Below are 17481 nucleotides of genomic sequence, written 5' to 3' on the forward strand. Positions count from 1 at the left end.
ACTAAAACCCAGAGAAGGAAAGGAGTGTGGTCAAGGTCATTCAGCTAAGTGACAAGGAGTAAGTTTTCAGATCATGAAAACCCTGAGACAGATCAATCCAGGAGTGGAGAGTGGATAAAAAGAAGTTTCCACATGCTTTGTGTTCTAAAAGCCCTTGCTGGGTCTCCTCCCTCAGCCAGCTATTCCCAACACACTTGGTTTCTTCTTCTAAAAAATATCCCATGATTTCTTCTTCCTTTTTCAGTTTTTTCTACCTAAAAAATAAGGTATCTAACACACACAATTAATAAAGCATAAATTATAATAAACATCCATAATCTACCCCTTAATTTAAGAAATAGGACTTACTTGTGTGCCCCTTTCTCATGATGCCTCTCTACCTCCTTGCCAAGAGAAATCTATTATCTTCAATTTTGCTCTTTTCCCTTCATTCCCTCAGTTTATCTTCAGAGCTTTACTATGTACGTATATATCCTTAGACATTGCATTTTTTTGTTGTTTCACTTGTTTTTAAATGCTATGCAAATAGAATCATGAATTTTGCATCCTTCTACAGTTTGATTTTTTACTCAAAATTATATTTTAAAGATTTCCAAAGTTGTAGTCCTCTCATCTTCCCTACTGTATAGTATTCCATAGAATGGATGTACCACACTTTATCCATTCTACTATTGATTAATACTTGAATAATTTCCAGATTTGCATTATTGTTGTTGTTGAGAATAACTTTACCATGAACATTTTTTGCATGTTTCCTCATACAAGGATACAACAATTTCTCTAGAGCAGAAATTCTCAATCAGGGCAAGCTTGTCTCTTGGGAGACATTTGGCAATGTCTGGATACATTTTTGGTTGTCACAACCAGGGAAATGGGTGGAGGAAGTGGAGGCAGAAAGCTGATACTGGCTAGTGGATAGGAACTAAGAATGCTGATAAATAGCCTAAAATGCACAGTACGGCTCTGCACAAATAAGAATCATCTAGCCCCAAATGTTAATAGTATCAAGGCTGAAAATCACTGTTCTAGAGGATATACTTAGAGTGAAGTTGCCGAATTATAAGTGTGCTCATCTTTAAATTTTCAAGATAGCATCAGATTCTTTGCTAAAGCAGTTGCACCAATTTCTACACCAATCAGCAGCTTCTATGTCTCATTACTACATATCTCATGCAACACTTGGTAGTTCGATTTTTTTTTAATATTGGCCAAGCTAGTTGGAATACAATGGATAGCATATAGTATTGACTACTAATGAGACTGAGTATGACTGTTGGCCATTTATGTTTCCTCTTCTGTGAACTTTTTGTTCATGTAATTTGCCCATTTCTCTTTTAACTATTTGTTCACATTTGTCATATAGCTTTTCTGTATCAATCCTTCGATAGTTTACTCATCCCAAATATCTTCTCCCAACTAGAAGTCTGTCTTTTTTTAATGGGCCTTTGAGGAATGCAAGTTAATTTTAATGTGGTTGAATTTACCTCTTCTCTGTTACTTATAGTACTTTTCGAGTCTTATTTATTTAATAAATCCTTTACTCCCCCAGGTCATATGGACACTCTCCTATGTTTTCTTCTAAACATTTGAAGATTTTGCTTTTTACATTTAATGTCATCCAGAATTTATTTGAGCTCTGATATAAGGTAGTATGGAATCTTTTAGAACTATCCTAGAACCTCCTTTTTCCAGGCCAATCAAAAGTGTTTTCCCTTAGGACAGTCAAAGTCTTCTAACCATGGGCTTTACCTAGGGACTTTAGGGTAAGAAGAATCAAAGTCATGTCCTCCCCTACTCAGTTGGTGGCCTCACTAAATCAGCAGACTGTGAGGAATGAGAATGCTGACTCCAGACCATCTCTGCAATCTTCCCATGACCTTTTTTAGTGCTTTGGTTCCTCTCTAACACCCTTCAAGTTCAGGGCCTCCATTCTGTCAAATGTGCTCATGTCAAAGTGCCAGAGACTCACCACTCCCAACCCAAGAAATCCTGCTTTCTTGGAGGGCTGCAGGAAGAAAAGGGAAAAAATATATATATTTATAAATGGCGGAACCCCACGCATGGGTGAATGCACTGGAGATGCTTCAGGAGGGTTCACCAAGACCCACTCTAGAAAGAGTAGAGGCAGCTGCCTACTTGTAAGGAGGGAGGCATACCTCTTCACACTTCTCGTGACTGCAGAAGAGGCTGTGACAACTGGATCTCTGGCTCCAACTGCCCAGTTTTCAGTAGTTAGTAGCAGTAGCCAGAAGCAGAGTTGGAAGGGAGGAAAGTGCTCAGTGGCTTGCTGGAGTTGGTAGCACAGGCTCCAAAGAGCCAATTGTGCACAACTTTTCCCCACTTGCATTCAGTGACATTAAACTTGGCAGCTTGAAATTGACCATTGTGGGGGAATTTGCAGCATGCAATGGGTGAACACTAAACTCTAGGCTTCTCCCTTCCGCCCAGAGCCAAGTGTTAATCATTTACCAGCACACCACTGAAGTACTGCAACCCTACCCAGTTGTGGCCCTGGGACACCAAATCCCCAGCAACTATCTCTGTCCCTGGGACAACCCCAAGTCCAAGTCAGTGTGTGAGTCTCTATTCAAACTTAGTCCCTTCAGAGAACAAAGTATAGTCATATTTTTCCCTTGAGCAAGTAGCACCCAGCTCTCAAGCTTTGTGTTTTTTTTGTGTGTACTTGCAAGAAGGGGTCTTACTATGGAATCCTGCCCTGGACCTTGCCTCCTTTAGCTATGGGATACCATAACGAATTATGCCTAGGAGCTTAGAATTATTGCCTCAGAAGAGGAAGTAGTTACCTATGAAATTCCTACACTAGTCCCCAGATAAATCTGGGCCATACTCCAACAGAGGTATATTTGTTTGCTTGCTTGCTTGCTTTGAAGGGAGCTTGTTCAAATTTCTGTATATGGGCGAAAGAATATCTAGGACAAAGGAGGTTCTCTGGCTTAGCCACTAACTCACTAACTCCCTGTACAACCTTGAGGAAGTCTCTTTCTGTCTCTGAGCCTCAATTTTCTTAGCTGTCAAGTGTGGTTAGATTAGATTAGATTAGATTAATGGTTTCCCAATGATTTTTGGCATTAGAACCCTTTTATGAAATGCAACCTTGGGCCCAATTGCAATATATAAGAGATATGAGTGGGGGATGCCATGGCTAAAGGTAAAATTGAGTTAAAGGGTGTTCCACTTGGGGTAATAAAGGGAATCTAAAAGGATGATTGTGAACACTGGAAATGTAACAAGATGTAAAAACTGTTTTCCAGAATTCTTTCTGGCAATATAGCATGTTATTGGAAAAATCAGTATGGTAACCGTATGAGATGGGAGTGAGACCTCCCTCCCCCACCACAAGGTATACTTCCTTTAAATTAAGGGTTTAAAGTTGCTAAACTATTTCCTAAACTCTGTAGGGCCTGTGAGATAGAGTTTTCTTTGACTGAGCCACTTTGTAAGTTTGGGGCCAGAGCTGGATTGCTTTTGATAACAGCGGAGAAGCTAAACATTGTAACCTCCTATATCATCCAAAAGGCAAGTCTCTCTCTCATCTCTAAATGGTCAAGAAAAATGTAAAGATACTCTCTTTAAAGGAATGCAATATTATCAGCCTGTCCAGGATACCTCAGACCTTGATCAAGCCCTGGTTGAAAGGAAGGCCAGACAGGGATGGACCTCCACCTGGCCAGTACTCTGTTGGCCCTGACCAGCCCTGCTCTCCTCCATCTGAACCCCATGGCTTTACACATGCTATGTTGAAAAGACTGGACCATAATCCTTCCCCAGCTCAGATGCTGTATTCCAGTTCCTCCCTAGCTCAAGCTACCATAGCTTCTTTCTTACCTGAATTCTATGGCAATAGCTTCCTAATAGATTTCCATCTCCACGCTCTGTGTATCTCAGTCCATTCTCCTCATTATGTTCTTTTAAGCTAAACCATAATACTCCTTTGCACAAATCCTTCAAGGGCTTCCCATTGCACTTGGAACAAAATCCACCACCCTTATCATTGGTCCTCCAGCCCCTGATCAATCCATCCCCCGCTTATTTCTCCAAACTCATTGTCTACCATTCTCCTCCCCCTCACTAAGCTCCAGCCACATGGACTTTCTTTTCCTTCTTCAAACTTACTGAGGTCTTTGCAGTTGCAGCTTTATGAGCCCGCTTTGTTCCCTCCCCAGATCTGTGTATGGCTGCTGCCTCCTTCTTATCTCAGTACAAATGTCATCTTTTCAGAGAAGTCTTCCTTGATCACACAGTAAAATTCCATCCATTCCACACACAGTTATTCTCCCCGCAACAAGGCATCCTCTCTCACAACATTCTGTTTTGTTTTCTTCCCATCCCTTATCACTAACAGAAATTATATTGTTTTCTGTTTGCTTGTTCCTTTTCTGTGTTTTCTTCCAGGATGTAAGCACCATGAGGTTACCCTGTCTGCTTCACTCTTACCTGTGTCTCTAGTATCCAGCATAATGCCTGGCACATGGTAGACACTCAATAAATACTTGTTGAACAAATGAATTAATTTAATGTTGTTGAGTATCTTGATGTAAATACTGGCACCAGAATCCAACCAGACCTGTCTAAGAAGCTCATAAAAGCTACATTTTCTCATTCTTCTTATGTTCCAGTGGGAGGGTTCTGCTTGGTGCTTATACTCTTATCCCCTGAGGGAGATGTTAACTTCACCCTGAACTGACCAGAAGTTCAAAGAAACTCCAATGCTCTGCACTACAAATAAAATCACCCATGTCCTTAAATCAACTCTTTTCCTTCCCACGTGTATTACTTTCTTGACTTGAAGAATGCTGGGAAAAGTTCTGGGACCTAAGCAAAGAAACTATTTGGTCCTCCAAAATAAAGCTACTCTACAGGGAGAATCCCAGCATGTGGTCTCACTCTACCACTCCAGTGTGTGTGTGCTCTCTCTGTGAGCTGTGCCGTAGTCTCTCTCTCTCTCCAACTATGCATGTATGTCCCTCTGATTCTCTGCAGTGGTTGCCAAAGATCTCGTAACCTCCTTTGGATATAATCTCCTGTTCTATTTTAGTCTTCAGGTTGTTGTCTTTTTTTTTTCCAACCTCAAAGGAAGCCTAAATTGGGCAAAGCAGGTTTGCTCAGCTTATTTTCAAATTCGCCTGAAGGGAAATCTTGGTACCAATCACATAAGAAGATGATACTCTTCTTTTCTTGTTCTAAAGAGAATCCTAGCCCCTAGTCTGGACCCCAGAAGCAAGATCTGGCCTTTAAAGCTTAATACAACCTTTGGTTTTCTCAAGATCTCCCTGTTGTATCTGCTCTCAAAAGAGTCTGTTAACTGAAGATGGAAAAAGTGACTAACAGCTCTGTTTTGACCATAAAGACAATATACTTTGCCCTGTCCACACTGCTCTAGGTTTTGCAAAGAACGCTCCCTGAATTCACTCCCTTCCTTAATTACGACACATGTTGCTACTAAGAAATTTGTGTTCTGTATGAGTTGTCCATTAGTCAATTTCAACTGGATAAGGAGTTCTGACTTTCCCTCAAGTTGTGCCCCCACCATATTAATAACCTAGCTATTTTGAAAAGTAATTTAAAACAACTTTTACATTTTATAAGCTAACAGTAAACTCTTAATATTTGCCCAATATATGTCCTGAGACCTTTATAAATCTCTAATTTTGAGACTGCTCATAGCATATGATTTTCCCTGGTAAGCGTGTATTTACCCTTGCAATGCAATCCTCATCTTACTTGATCCCAATTGATAAAACTGACCACTCCCTCCGTTTTCAAATATTCTTCCTTTCGTTTCCGTTCTGGTAGCTACCTCTCAGTTTCCTTTATTGATTGTACCTCCTCCACTAGACTGGTAATATTAGAGTCCTCAAGGCATGGTACTGAGTCTCTTTCTTCTCACTTGACATTTTAATATTAAAGGTTTTTATTTGGGGTGCCTGGGTGGCTCAGTCAGTAAGTGTCCAACTCTTGATTTTGGCTCAGGTCATGATCTCAGGGTCTTCAAATCAAGCCTTGCATCAGGCTCTGTGCTGGGCGTGGAGCCTGCTTAGGAGTCCCTCTCCCTCTGCCCCTCCCCCACTCTCTCTCTCTAAGAAATAGAAAAAATTTTTTTAAATGAAAATGAAAAAAAGGGGGGGGGGCTTTATTCATTCCCAAGGCTTCAAAGACCATCCATACGCCAACAATTCTCATACTTACCTCTCCATGTTAGATAGCTCCTTTGACCTCCTAATCCATTCCTTTAGCTGCTTACTGCATGCCTGTGCTTGGATATCTGCTAAATGTATCCATATTAAACACTTGATTATCTCCTTCAGGCTTTTACTCTGGCAGTCTTCTCCATTTCAACAAATGTCACCATTATCTATCTAGTTGCTCAAGCCAGGAAACCTGAGTCATCCTTGACTCTTCTTTTTCCCTCACCATCCCATATCCAATCCATTGCCAAATCCCATAATTCCCACTTCTAAAATATTTCTAAAAATCTATTCACTTCTCTCCATCACCATTGTCACCCACCCAAGTCAAAGATGCCATGGCCTCTTCCGTCCCCTTCCAATGCATTAACTACACAAATAATTACAAAAAGCAGCCAGGATTATCCCTTAAAATTATATACCAGCTCATGTCATTCTCTGGCTCTAATCTCTTTGGACTGTAATAAAACCCCAGATCCTTTGCGGGGCTCACAAAGCACACTATGATCCAGCCATGACTCCTCTCTTGCCTCATCTGCCACTCTCCTGGTACTCACTTCGCCTAGCCACACTGTCCTGTGTACCTTGAAATGAATCAAATCAATACAGAGAAACCTTAATGAACTGGAGTGCCCTGGGTAAATGGAGGAATAAGTAAAACCAGTTTTGTGTTTCTTCTATTTTCTGTTGAAAATCTTTCCGGAAAGTATGAATCTACTGTGGTACTCTGGAAGTCAAAGTTGGTAAAAATGACAGTAATGTTCTTTGGAAACTGAAAATCTGACAGAGCATTGGCACTGTTTTTTACCAGTAATAACTCCACCAGTTACTCTTAAGGGGAGTGGGCGAAGAGGAAAAATACATAGAAATGAATCTTTACTGTTCTCACAAAATCAACAGGATTGGCTGTTTGTTGTTATTGGTTTTGCATTTTTGAGGGAAATTATGTTATTTACCTAGCAGTCTACTAATTGGCCTCTTGCTCTTAACAGTAGAGAGAGAGATTCTCAGTTAATACACGTTATCAATCCCACTCAGTCAACATCACCTTCATCTGTGTATGTATGGGTACTTGCACATGCAGCTCTGGGTCATAGGAAAGTTATTTAAATGTTCTAGCCCTCAGTTTCCTTATCTGTGAAAGGGGATGATAAAATCAAAGTTGTTGTTAAGTCTGTATGAAAGCTTTTTTGATCAGTAACCCCTAAGTTGATGGTTACTATTGGCCAGTGTGGAGGGCAGTATGCATAAGTAAATCTCCCTCTTTATATTTTACCTCATTTTCTCCCAAACCAAGACTATCTCACTTTGCTATTACCAGTTGTTAAGATTTTAGGCTCATAAGTACTATAATTTCCTTTCCCAGCAATATCTTTATACTTTCCAAAATAGACACTCCAGGGTTAGGCAGTGGTTAGGAAGACCCTATTCATGCCACAATGGCCATGCTTTGGCGCCTTGCAAATTCCTCTTTCTGGACACAGATACTTTTGAAACAGTACCTTGTTATCTCAAGGCCTTGCCCCTGTGTTTTAGATAAGCTGGGACTTCCCATCAATCTTCTTTCCTGTTCATGGTAAACATCAACTCTCTCAGAGTATGCCTTGTCTCTCTTGTAGGGCTCCAAAGAAGTCAAACGTTCAAACAGAAGGCTCCTGACACTGCCATGAAGAACGATGACTCTGGGAGTGGTTTTCTATGTTACACCAGATTTGAAGGCCAAAGGGTCAGCTTGGGCAACTTAAGTCCTCCATCAATAATTCCAGCCAGGACAGGATCATCAATTCCCTTCATCTCAACCAAGACCTATGATCACTCCATTGGAGGCTGAGCCAATGGCCCTGTATAATCTAACATTCTTTCCCTTACTAGATTAGCCTCAAGTAAAACATCATGGGCCTATCCAAAGCCAGCAAGATTTAAAGAAAGTTGGGGAGTTTCCAGGTGCACATAGAAAACAATACCTTCACAGTATGGGAAATAAAAAAGCAAGCGAGAGGTAGATTTCTTTGGGAGAACTTACTAACATTCTCTTAAGATTTATTTATTTATTGGAGAGAGAGAGAGAGAGAGAGTGCTGGGGGGAGGGGCAGAGGGGAAGGGAGAGAGAGAATCTCAAGCAGACTCTGCTGAGTGTGGAGCCCGATGTAGGGCTCGATATCACAACACTGAGATCATGACCTGAGCCGAAATCAATTGGACACTTATCCAACTGAGCCACTCAGAGCCCCTATTAGACATTTTTAAGGAGTGAAGGTATAGGGATTCAAATGTCTAATGCAGGAGAAAAAGATCATATGGACATTCCTTTAAGTTCCATAATGAAGTTATACTGCAAATCTTTGTAAACAATTTAGTTATAAAACCACAAAGTGTAAAAATTGGCCCTTTTCTTTCTAGAAATGAGAGATTGATGCTAGCAAATTACAGACCATTGACCAAACACAATGCTGACTACCTCAGAAATTTCTGAATATAATTCCAAATTCACTCTTGTTTTTATTAATATTCATTTTTTAATCCTTTATTTTATTTATTTATTTTTAAAGATTTTATTTATTTATTTGACAGAGAGAGAGACAGCCAGCGAGAAAGGGAACACAAGCAGGGGGAGTAGGAGAGGAAGAAGCAAGCTCATAGCGGAGGAGCCTGATGTGGGGCTTGATCCCAGAACGCCGGGATCATGCCCTGAGCCAAAGGCAGACGCTTAACAACTGAGCCACCCAGGCGCCCCAATTTTTAAACAAAAAAGTCAATAAAACTCCTGGTCAATTTGTAAGACATTATAAGCCCAATTAGTAAAAATTGTATGTACCAGAAGGGTCATGGATAAACTCGGTTTCATTTATTAAGGGAGGAAATGTACACATATGAAACAAAAAAAGTATAGTCTATAGCTCTAGAAGAATTGGAAACAGAGATAGTTAAAGAAAACCAGTTGTCAACTGCGTAGCAACACTGGTGCAATACATACTACTCTGGGATTCATTCTGTACTGGTGACAATGTAAAAGAGATGTGATATGTCACCGGGAGATTTCTGTCCCGACAACAGATTACTGGGTCCCTGGGTCTTGTGTGTGTGTGTGTGTCTCAATTTGTTTTGGTAAAGTGATCTAAAAGAGAACAATAATTTTTTAAAAGATTTGTGTTTATAAGGAATTTTCTTTTTACCTTCCAGAAAGCTCCCATATCTGTTATTTTCTGCCACCTTCCCTTCCGGTCCAGGCAGAGACGTGCCTGTGAGCGGAAAGATAAGAGTGAGGTTCCAGGTTTTAGAGGGACCCGCTCTGGTCACATGTCATGCCGGAGGTCAGAGTTTTAAGGCTCCTTGAGTTGCCTTCTACATGATTGCAAAGAATGCAATACAAAGATACAGCTGCCAGAATTTAAGATAATTATGGGATTGCTATAATTTTTATTTTGTTTCTAACAGTTCACGAAGAAAGGTGAAAAAAATACTCAAAGGAGCCTTTGCTTCTCTGGACTTGAAAACCTGTGCTCAAGCTTTTAATTTCCCTTCTTTCTCCCATCACCTCTTCTTCTTCCTTCCTTCCCTTCATTTGCCTTTTCTCCATGAATATCCATATCTTTAACTTGTTAGATTTTCAAATATAACATCCTTTGTGAACTCAACTGACATGTTGATTTATCTTTAACCAGAATGCAATGCATAATATTTAATTTCCCAAAACAAACTTAGACTATTATTATTCATTTAATATTTTAAAGTGATGAATTTAAAATGCAAATAGAAAAATTGAGTATCTTTATTTTTTAAAAAAATCTAAATTAATAAATTTTTTTTCCAGAATCAGTCTCCTTTTTTTTTTGGTCCAGAGCAGAAGAAAAAAAAAAAGAATATGCAAGTAAGTTTTCCCAATGAGGTCAACAATGCTTCTGGCTGGCCCTCCATTTTATCCTTAAGCTCCACCAACACAAGAAAATCCCTCTCTACCTATAACTTTAAATTTTAAGAAGTAAATACTGCATGCAGAAACAAACAACCATGTACTGTCTCTCTCTTCTTGATTCCTAAAGGAAGCAGGGGCACGAGGTTGATTAAAAGGAGAGGGGCTAAAAGGAAAGAGAACCAGAATGGTTTTCAAAAAAATCAAATTTACCCATCACATTCCCTTTCTCAAAAGCCTGCATGTCTATCAACAACCAAAAGAAGAACCCAACCCCTTAGAGAGAAATACAAGAGCCCCACTATTATCCCTTCTCTGTTTCATCTCCCATCGTATGCTTCACTCCAGCCACCCCAGTCTGCCAGCATTTCTCCACACTCACTCCGCTCTTTCATGTCAATCCCCCCACCACACAGTGGGGTTCCCACAGACACTGGCTAGTCTTCATAGTATCTGTATTCTTGCCAGCTTGCAGAATGTCTCACTCATATTATTGTCCATGAGTGTTTGTTAAATTGAAATCTCCAACTTTGTCATTTTTTTTTTCACACTACTTAGTAGGTTGAGAAGTCACTCTGTGCAGGCTGAAGCCTTGGGGAAATGCACAGTCATGGAGAAAATGTAAGTTAGTATAACTGTTCAGAAGAGGAACTGAAGCATGTATTTTCAGAAGTGGAGCTGTCACTCTTGGCCTGGCAACCCCGCTTCTGAATATGTATTCTACAGAGTAATCTTATACACCTACAAGCGAGTTTATCACAGGAATGTGTCTAACACCAAAATGTCATTAAAAATCAAAATGCCCAACAATGAGAGTTTCATGAATTGAACTACGGCTCGCTCATACTATGGAATGGAACGCAATCTAGCAGCAGGAAGAGTGCATATGCAATGAAGGTGGGGCAGTGACAGGTGAACGGAAAGGAAGCATTTGCAGCTTTGAATCGATGGCAATATTAAGAAATTTTAAAAAAATGTAGTCTGTATGTTGTAATCAAACTTTTTAAACAAAGAAATATAGTTTATCCACGGGAAATGTCTAAAAGAACAACATACGATTATTTTTAATTAGTTGGGTAGCTACGAGCATATTAAATGAAAAAATAAGATACTTGACGTCAGGTAAACACTGCACCTTAATAGGAATATGTCAAGGCACCCTAAGCAAGCTTCCATCCGAAGGAAGTAACACAGAAAAAGGCCATTAGAGCAACGTCTTCCAGCTTGCAAGCCACTGAAAAGTCCCAGCCATGTCAGTGGGACAACATGGATATATGCTAGAAGACTCCCCACCAGAGAAAACGATAACACCCTGTTACAGAAGCAATAACAGTCCTTCTATTGGCTCATGCATTTTTTAAAAAACTAAAAATTTTATTGCCTTTCCCCCCCAGAACTCCTCGTCCTTTTATTATTGGACCCATTTCACCGCCCACACACTCAGCTCAATCACTTCCTCAAAGCGGGAATGAAACTGTTTTCCTACATCCCACTACCCCCAATCCCATCTTAATCAGGTTAGCTTGAAACCCACTCATCACCCTGAAAAATCTCAGCTAGAACATCCTAGAAACACACAGAGAAAGATAAACAGAAAACCGAATTACACTTTCTTGGACACTTCAACCCCTGGGTTTTCAAATTCCATTCTAGGTCATTATTGGGTAGCTGCATTGATTCACTACTAACCAGTCACTCTGATGGCTTAAAACAGAGTTCTCAGTCTGCAAGAACGAAGATGTTATCAAGAAAGCGAAGGGCTTAGGAGACAGCTGGCCGCCTTTACAGGAACTGACGTATCTGGAAGGAGACTCAGCCTGGCTTCTGAATATAAACAGGAATTCGTTAAGGTAGAAGCAGAACAAATAAGCACAGTGACTGAGAGACCTTTTCCAAAGAGCAGGCCCTGGGAAGGAGGGGAGAGGACCAGACACCCAAACTTTCCCTGAGGTTTCTGCCAGACTCAGAGTTAGAGGAAGGAGGACAGGCTTTGGAGTTGACAAAACTAATTTAGAATCCTGGTTCAGCCACATCACAATAGTATGTGCTGGGCAAGTTACAAAACTCACGGAGCCTCAATTTTCCTGCCAGAAAAAATGGGTGCAATAACCCCCACCTCACAGAGTCGTTGGGAATAATTAGAGCTAATATAGGAAATCCTAACACCAGGCACACAATGAATACTAAATAAATGGTTGATATTATTACTTGACAAGGGGAAGAGAAGCCAGGAGAGATATATGAAAAATTTGGGGGGAAGAGAAGATTTCCAAATATTCTCTTTTAATTTCAGATCGGCCCACATCCAACCAGAGTAGAAGGCACCAGCTGAAATCGCCCTCTCCATTCAGCTAGAGGTCAGTATTACTCCAGTCTCCCTGAGGAAGAAAGCGAGGATACTACAGCTTGTTTTTAAAGAATCTGTCTGCCTTTCCAGCCTCATGCTCTTTGGTGTCTTTTCCTATAATTTTCAGGATGGGTTCACCATGATCAGTAAGCGTCTCCATGTCATCAGAAAATTTAATCAAGCCCCCAACTCGTGGCTGTCCTTTGAAGGATTTTGAGGCACAGCTTAAAAAAATAAAGGGGGGAGGGGATTAAACAGAACAAGAATTACCAGTTGCAACTGGCATTCTTCACGGATGGTGCATTTGAGTTATTGGAGTTTAATCATAAACCCATCATTTGGAAATGCAAAACTCATTGATGGTCAGGGGCCTGACATTTTGCAGCTTGCCTCCTCCCTGCCAAATGAGATCTCACTTGCTTGAATGAGGCAAAATGAAGACCAACGTCATTCCCAGGGGCCTCCCTGGATCATTTCCCATCACCTTGCATGCCGGCACATCTCTTTCTCTCTCTTTGTCTCTGTTTCTCTCTCCCTCTGTCTCTTCCTCTGTCTCTCGCTCTTTCTCTCACTCTCTGTCTCTCTCTCATACACACACGCACACGCACACGCACACGCAGAGTTCTCAATGAGAATGATAAAAGCAATGGCTAAAGCAAAGTGACAAATAGCCTTCCCGGAGCAAAAGGCTCACTGGCCTGGAAGGAATCTCAGACATCATGTCCCCTATCTGTCTGATAAGATTTCATCTCAAATCCTTCCTGGCTGAATGGAGACCAGGCCAGTCTAAAAGATCACCATAAACTCGATCTTCTCACATTCATTCATTCTTTCTCGCGTGCATCCCAACAACATTTATTAAACGCTAATAACCATCATTAACGTCTACATTTATTAAGCCCTTACTATGCATCAAGGATAATGGTGAGAAAAACAGCAAAGTACACAGAGCTAAAGGCCTTCCATAGGAGGATAATATTAAATAAATAACTACGGTACTTTATAATTACAACCTCTAGCAAGAGCTGTGAAGGAAAGGTTCAGAGAGTTATTAACAGCACTCGAGCTAGAGAACTGACTTCATCTGGAGACTACCTCGGTTTATGCAGGGAACTGGTCGTGTACTCAGAGCAAGTGGATCAAGAGTCCAGAGAGGGGATCAGGGGGCTGACCATACCGGCCTCATGAAGCATAAAAAGGATTGGTCTGGGGATGCCTGTGGGTCTCAGTAGGTAAAGCGTCTGCCTTCTGCTTAGGTCATGATCTTGGAGTCCCAGAATCAAGCCCGCATCAGGCTCCCCGCTCAGAGGGGAGTCTGCTTCTCCCTCTGCCCCTCCCCCATCTTGCGTGTGTGCGAGCTCGCTCTCTCTCTCTCTCTCTCTCTCTCTGTCACTCACTCTCTCTCAAATAAATAGGATTGGTCTCTATCCTGATCAAGGGGAAGACACTGAAGGATATCCACGGAATCAAATCTTAAAATAAGGCAGACAGCATATGGCTAATTATACCCACTTCATCAGAGCTTAGACCTCTGGAGTCCAAGGCTATTGTGTTAGATCCCCTGAAAGCTAAACAGTGTCCCAGAGAGATAACATTCTATATGAATCCCCCATGCCAGCCACCATTTCTCAGAGGCCATTTGTGGCCTACCATCATTTCAATCTGACACACTTATTGGATTTCCCCTGACCTCCACCCCATGCCTGACCCTGTGCTGGCAGCTAAGGAGAGGCAAGTAGTCAAAATAAGACACAGATAAATAACCCGAATCCAAGGCAAAATAGTACAGGTGTTATAAAAGAGGTACTGAAATGAAGTCTATAAGGGAAGCAGAGTTTGACCAAAAGATATAGGATTTAAATCCTGGGTCCAAGTTGTGAGCGTGCCATTTATTAGCCTGGTGACCCCGCACAGGTCGCCTCTATGAATCTAAGCTATTTTGAGGCCCCAAGAGTGAGCTCTGTGTAGTGAAAAGGCTATTGAGATATTTATCTTGGATTTTTAAATTAATTTATTAAAGTTATACATATATTTTCTTCTTGGGTTTACATTCCACTTACAAATCTAATTTTTCTATTTAGAAGTGGACCAAATTTTCTCCTACTTTTTAAAGTCATTTTTTAAAGGTGGTTTTATTAAAGCACAGGGACAGGACCCAGGCGCAGGAAGAGCTGCCTGTTTTTAGTCACTTTTAAAGAGCCTTGACCAATGTTTGTTTAAGATTGCAAACATAAGTCATTGAATCTTTTCAAATAGTTTAAATTGCATTTATAAATTCAATTTTCATTTTTAAGCACATCAATTGTCTGATCAACAAATGTTCCCAAGAATTTAATCTAATATAGTCTGCTTCTAAATGTGACTGACATGAATTTCCACTTAGAGTTGTGAGTCTCAATAATTTGTTAGTTATACATTTTAAATTAGAATTATGAGTGTCATTTAAATAGGCCAAATTTTCTTAAACATTGCAAGCATATAGAAATGAAACATGACCTGATTCTTTCTTAATACAAAAATATTTATACTATGGTTTTGATTATTTTAGACATGCATATATGTAATCTAAAACTTCCAGGAAATGTAAGATGCTTACCCAGTAAAAAAGACAATCATCCCTGCTAACTGAAATTACCTTACACAGAGCTATTTGGCTGGAAATGTGATCTGGAAATTCAGGCTTCCTGGGTGGTGCTCTTTACAAAAATGAAGAAAACTATTAAATCATCTCCAGAAGTACGGGGAGTTGTCATCTCAGCATTCTTGGGATTACTAGTGATCAGAGGTTTCGGCGACCTTGATGTGACATCCTGAACTCTATTTTTAAAGGTTATGTCACTGATTCTGTAGCTTCTAAGTGGGGCATGGTCACATCCTGGGACTCAAGTTATATGCACATGGTGATTCTACCTCATAAACGTCTACTCACAAATGTCTGCAACTCAACTCAGGTTGGCCTCTTGATTAGACTATGCATTTTCTTTGGCTCTTAAGATCTCTGCATGTCTCTTTCATTGAATGTTATAGACTTTTGAATGTAATAGAATCCAAAGCTATGTGAATGTCTTTTCTAACTCTTAACAGAACACTGCATTCTTTGGCTACTGAATTTAGAGATCACATGACTTTATCTGACTTGTAGTCACAATTTATAAAGCCAATCTACTAATGTCCTCATGTCTCTGGCCTCGGTTTCTGTTCTTGGTATCATGGAGTTGCAAAGAATTAAATGAGTAAATGCACATGAATGTCACTTTGTGAACCATAAAGCACTGAACAAATATTAGTGCCCAGCAGAGATCAAAGCAGAGGATAGATGATGATGATGATGATGATGATGATGATGATGATGATGGTGATGATGGTGATAGAGAGATAGATGAGAGAGAGAGAATGAATTAAGTGCAACATGCGAACAAGGGGGAAAAGAGTGATTGCTCTCAACTGGACATTCAAGGAGAGCTTCATAGAGAGCTTCATAACTCTCAATGGAGCATTGAGATGGACCTTGATGAACAGATAGGATATTTTTTTTTAAAGATTTTATTTACTTATTTGAGAGAGAAATAGTGAGAGAGCATGGGGGGAGCGGAGAGAGGGAGAAGCAGGCTCCCCACTGAGCAGGGAGCCCAATGCGGGGCTCTATGTGGGACTTGATCCCAGGACCCCAGGATCATGACCAGAGCTGAAGGCAGATGCTTAACGCACTGAGCCACCCAGGCGCCCCTGAATGGATAGGATTTTAACTGAATGGTATAATGATGGGGAAGGCTGCAAAGGTTCATCTGGCAATCTTTACAAAAAGCATTCAGCATAAAGCAAGCACTAAGTTTCAGGAAACAGTCGAGGCTTCCCTTGGCATGCAATATTCTTCCATCTATCACCTCTCTGATCCTCCTAGACTTCTCATTTTCTATGCTTGAATGCAGTTTTAATTCCACGTCTTCATTACCTAAAACTTCTCTAACCACGTCGAACATTCTCCAAGAATGCTGAGAGAGGCCCAATGCTCTCTCCTGAGTAGGCTGATAATGTCCAAATCATTAGCTCTGTCCAACACGAGGGTTTCCCATGACCTCAGATATAAGGATTTCTTCCGAGTGATAAACTAGTAAAATCCATATGCAGGTAGAACGAGTCATAAGTGTGAATCCTCCAAACAACTGTTGCAAATGTGTAATGATGCTTTTGGGAACACTCAAAGTCCCATCCAGATGATTCAAGTATCCAGGCCTTTTCCATGTCTTGAGGCTCATAGTCAATTTTATTTTATTTTTATTTATTTTTATTTATTTATTTATTTATTTATTTATTTATTTATTTATTTATTTGACAGAGACAGCCAGTGAGAGAGAACACAAGCCGGGGGAGTGGGAGAGGAAGAAGCAGGCTTCCAGCGGAGGAGCCTGATGTGGGGCTCGATCCCGGAATGCTGGGATCACGCCCTGAGCCGAAGGCAGACGCTTAACGACTGTGCCACCCAGGCGCCCCTCATAGTCAATTTTAAAAAAGAAATGCCAAAACAGTTTTTTAAAAATTATCCTATGCATAAAATGTTTATATTTAACAAAGTTAGACTTTTAATGCTCAGTCAGTGGAGCATACAACTCTTGCTCTTGGGATTGTGAGTCCAAGCCCCGGGCTTGGCCTAGAGCTTAGTAAAAACTAAATAAAAAATAAAATAAAATAAAATATGATATCATTATGTTCTTTCAAGGTTGATTTTAGGATTCATATATTAATTCATAGTATACAGGTACTATGGTTCCGTACTGGGGACATAAGTTTAAAGATACATATTGCACATATTCCTCTTTCAATCCTATGTGTGCATTTCTAGATAATATAAAAAACTCAACTTTGAAAACTTTCAGGCTCTGTGACGCTCAAAGCCAAATGACCTCCCTAGCTCCCAAGGACCTGCCAACTCTGATAAACTCTAGGCAAAACTTTCACAGCCCAGGAATTTAATAAGCAGAAATATTATTCATGTGCATATGTTGCAAGCATTGTTCATA

At 40.4% G+C, this 17481-nt stretch overlaps 1 long non-coding RNA gene across 6 annotated transcripts in view; it reads right to left on the reverse strand.

Moving 5' to 3' along the window:
- Window positions 1-17481, reverse strand: part of LOC130544642 (uncharacterized) — a 134458-nt gene that overhangs the window by 105650 nt on the left and 11327 nt on the right. For 4 of the 6 annotated variants that reach the window (XR_008961064.1, XR_008961066.1, XR_008961065.1 and 1 more), the window contains exon 2: window positions 9380-9445. The exons of the other annotated variants lie outside the window; for them this stretch is intronic. This is a non-coding gene — a long non-coding RNA (uncharacterized LOC130544642). The remainder of the gene's footprint in view (window positions 1-9379; window positions 9446-17481) is intronic. 6 annotated transcript variants of the gene reach the window in all.

This window comes from Ursus arctos, unplaced genomic scaffold, assembly GCF_023065955.2.
Source record: "Ursus arctos isolate Adak ecotype North America unplaced genomic scaffold, UrsArc2.0 scaffold_23, whole genome shotgun sequence".
NCBI classification, from domain to species: domain Eukaryota; kingdom Metazoa; phylum Chordata; class Mammalia; order Carnivora; family Ursidae; genus Ursus; species Ursus arctos.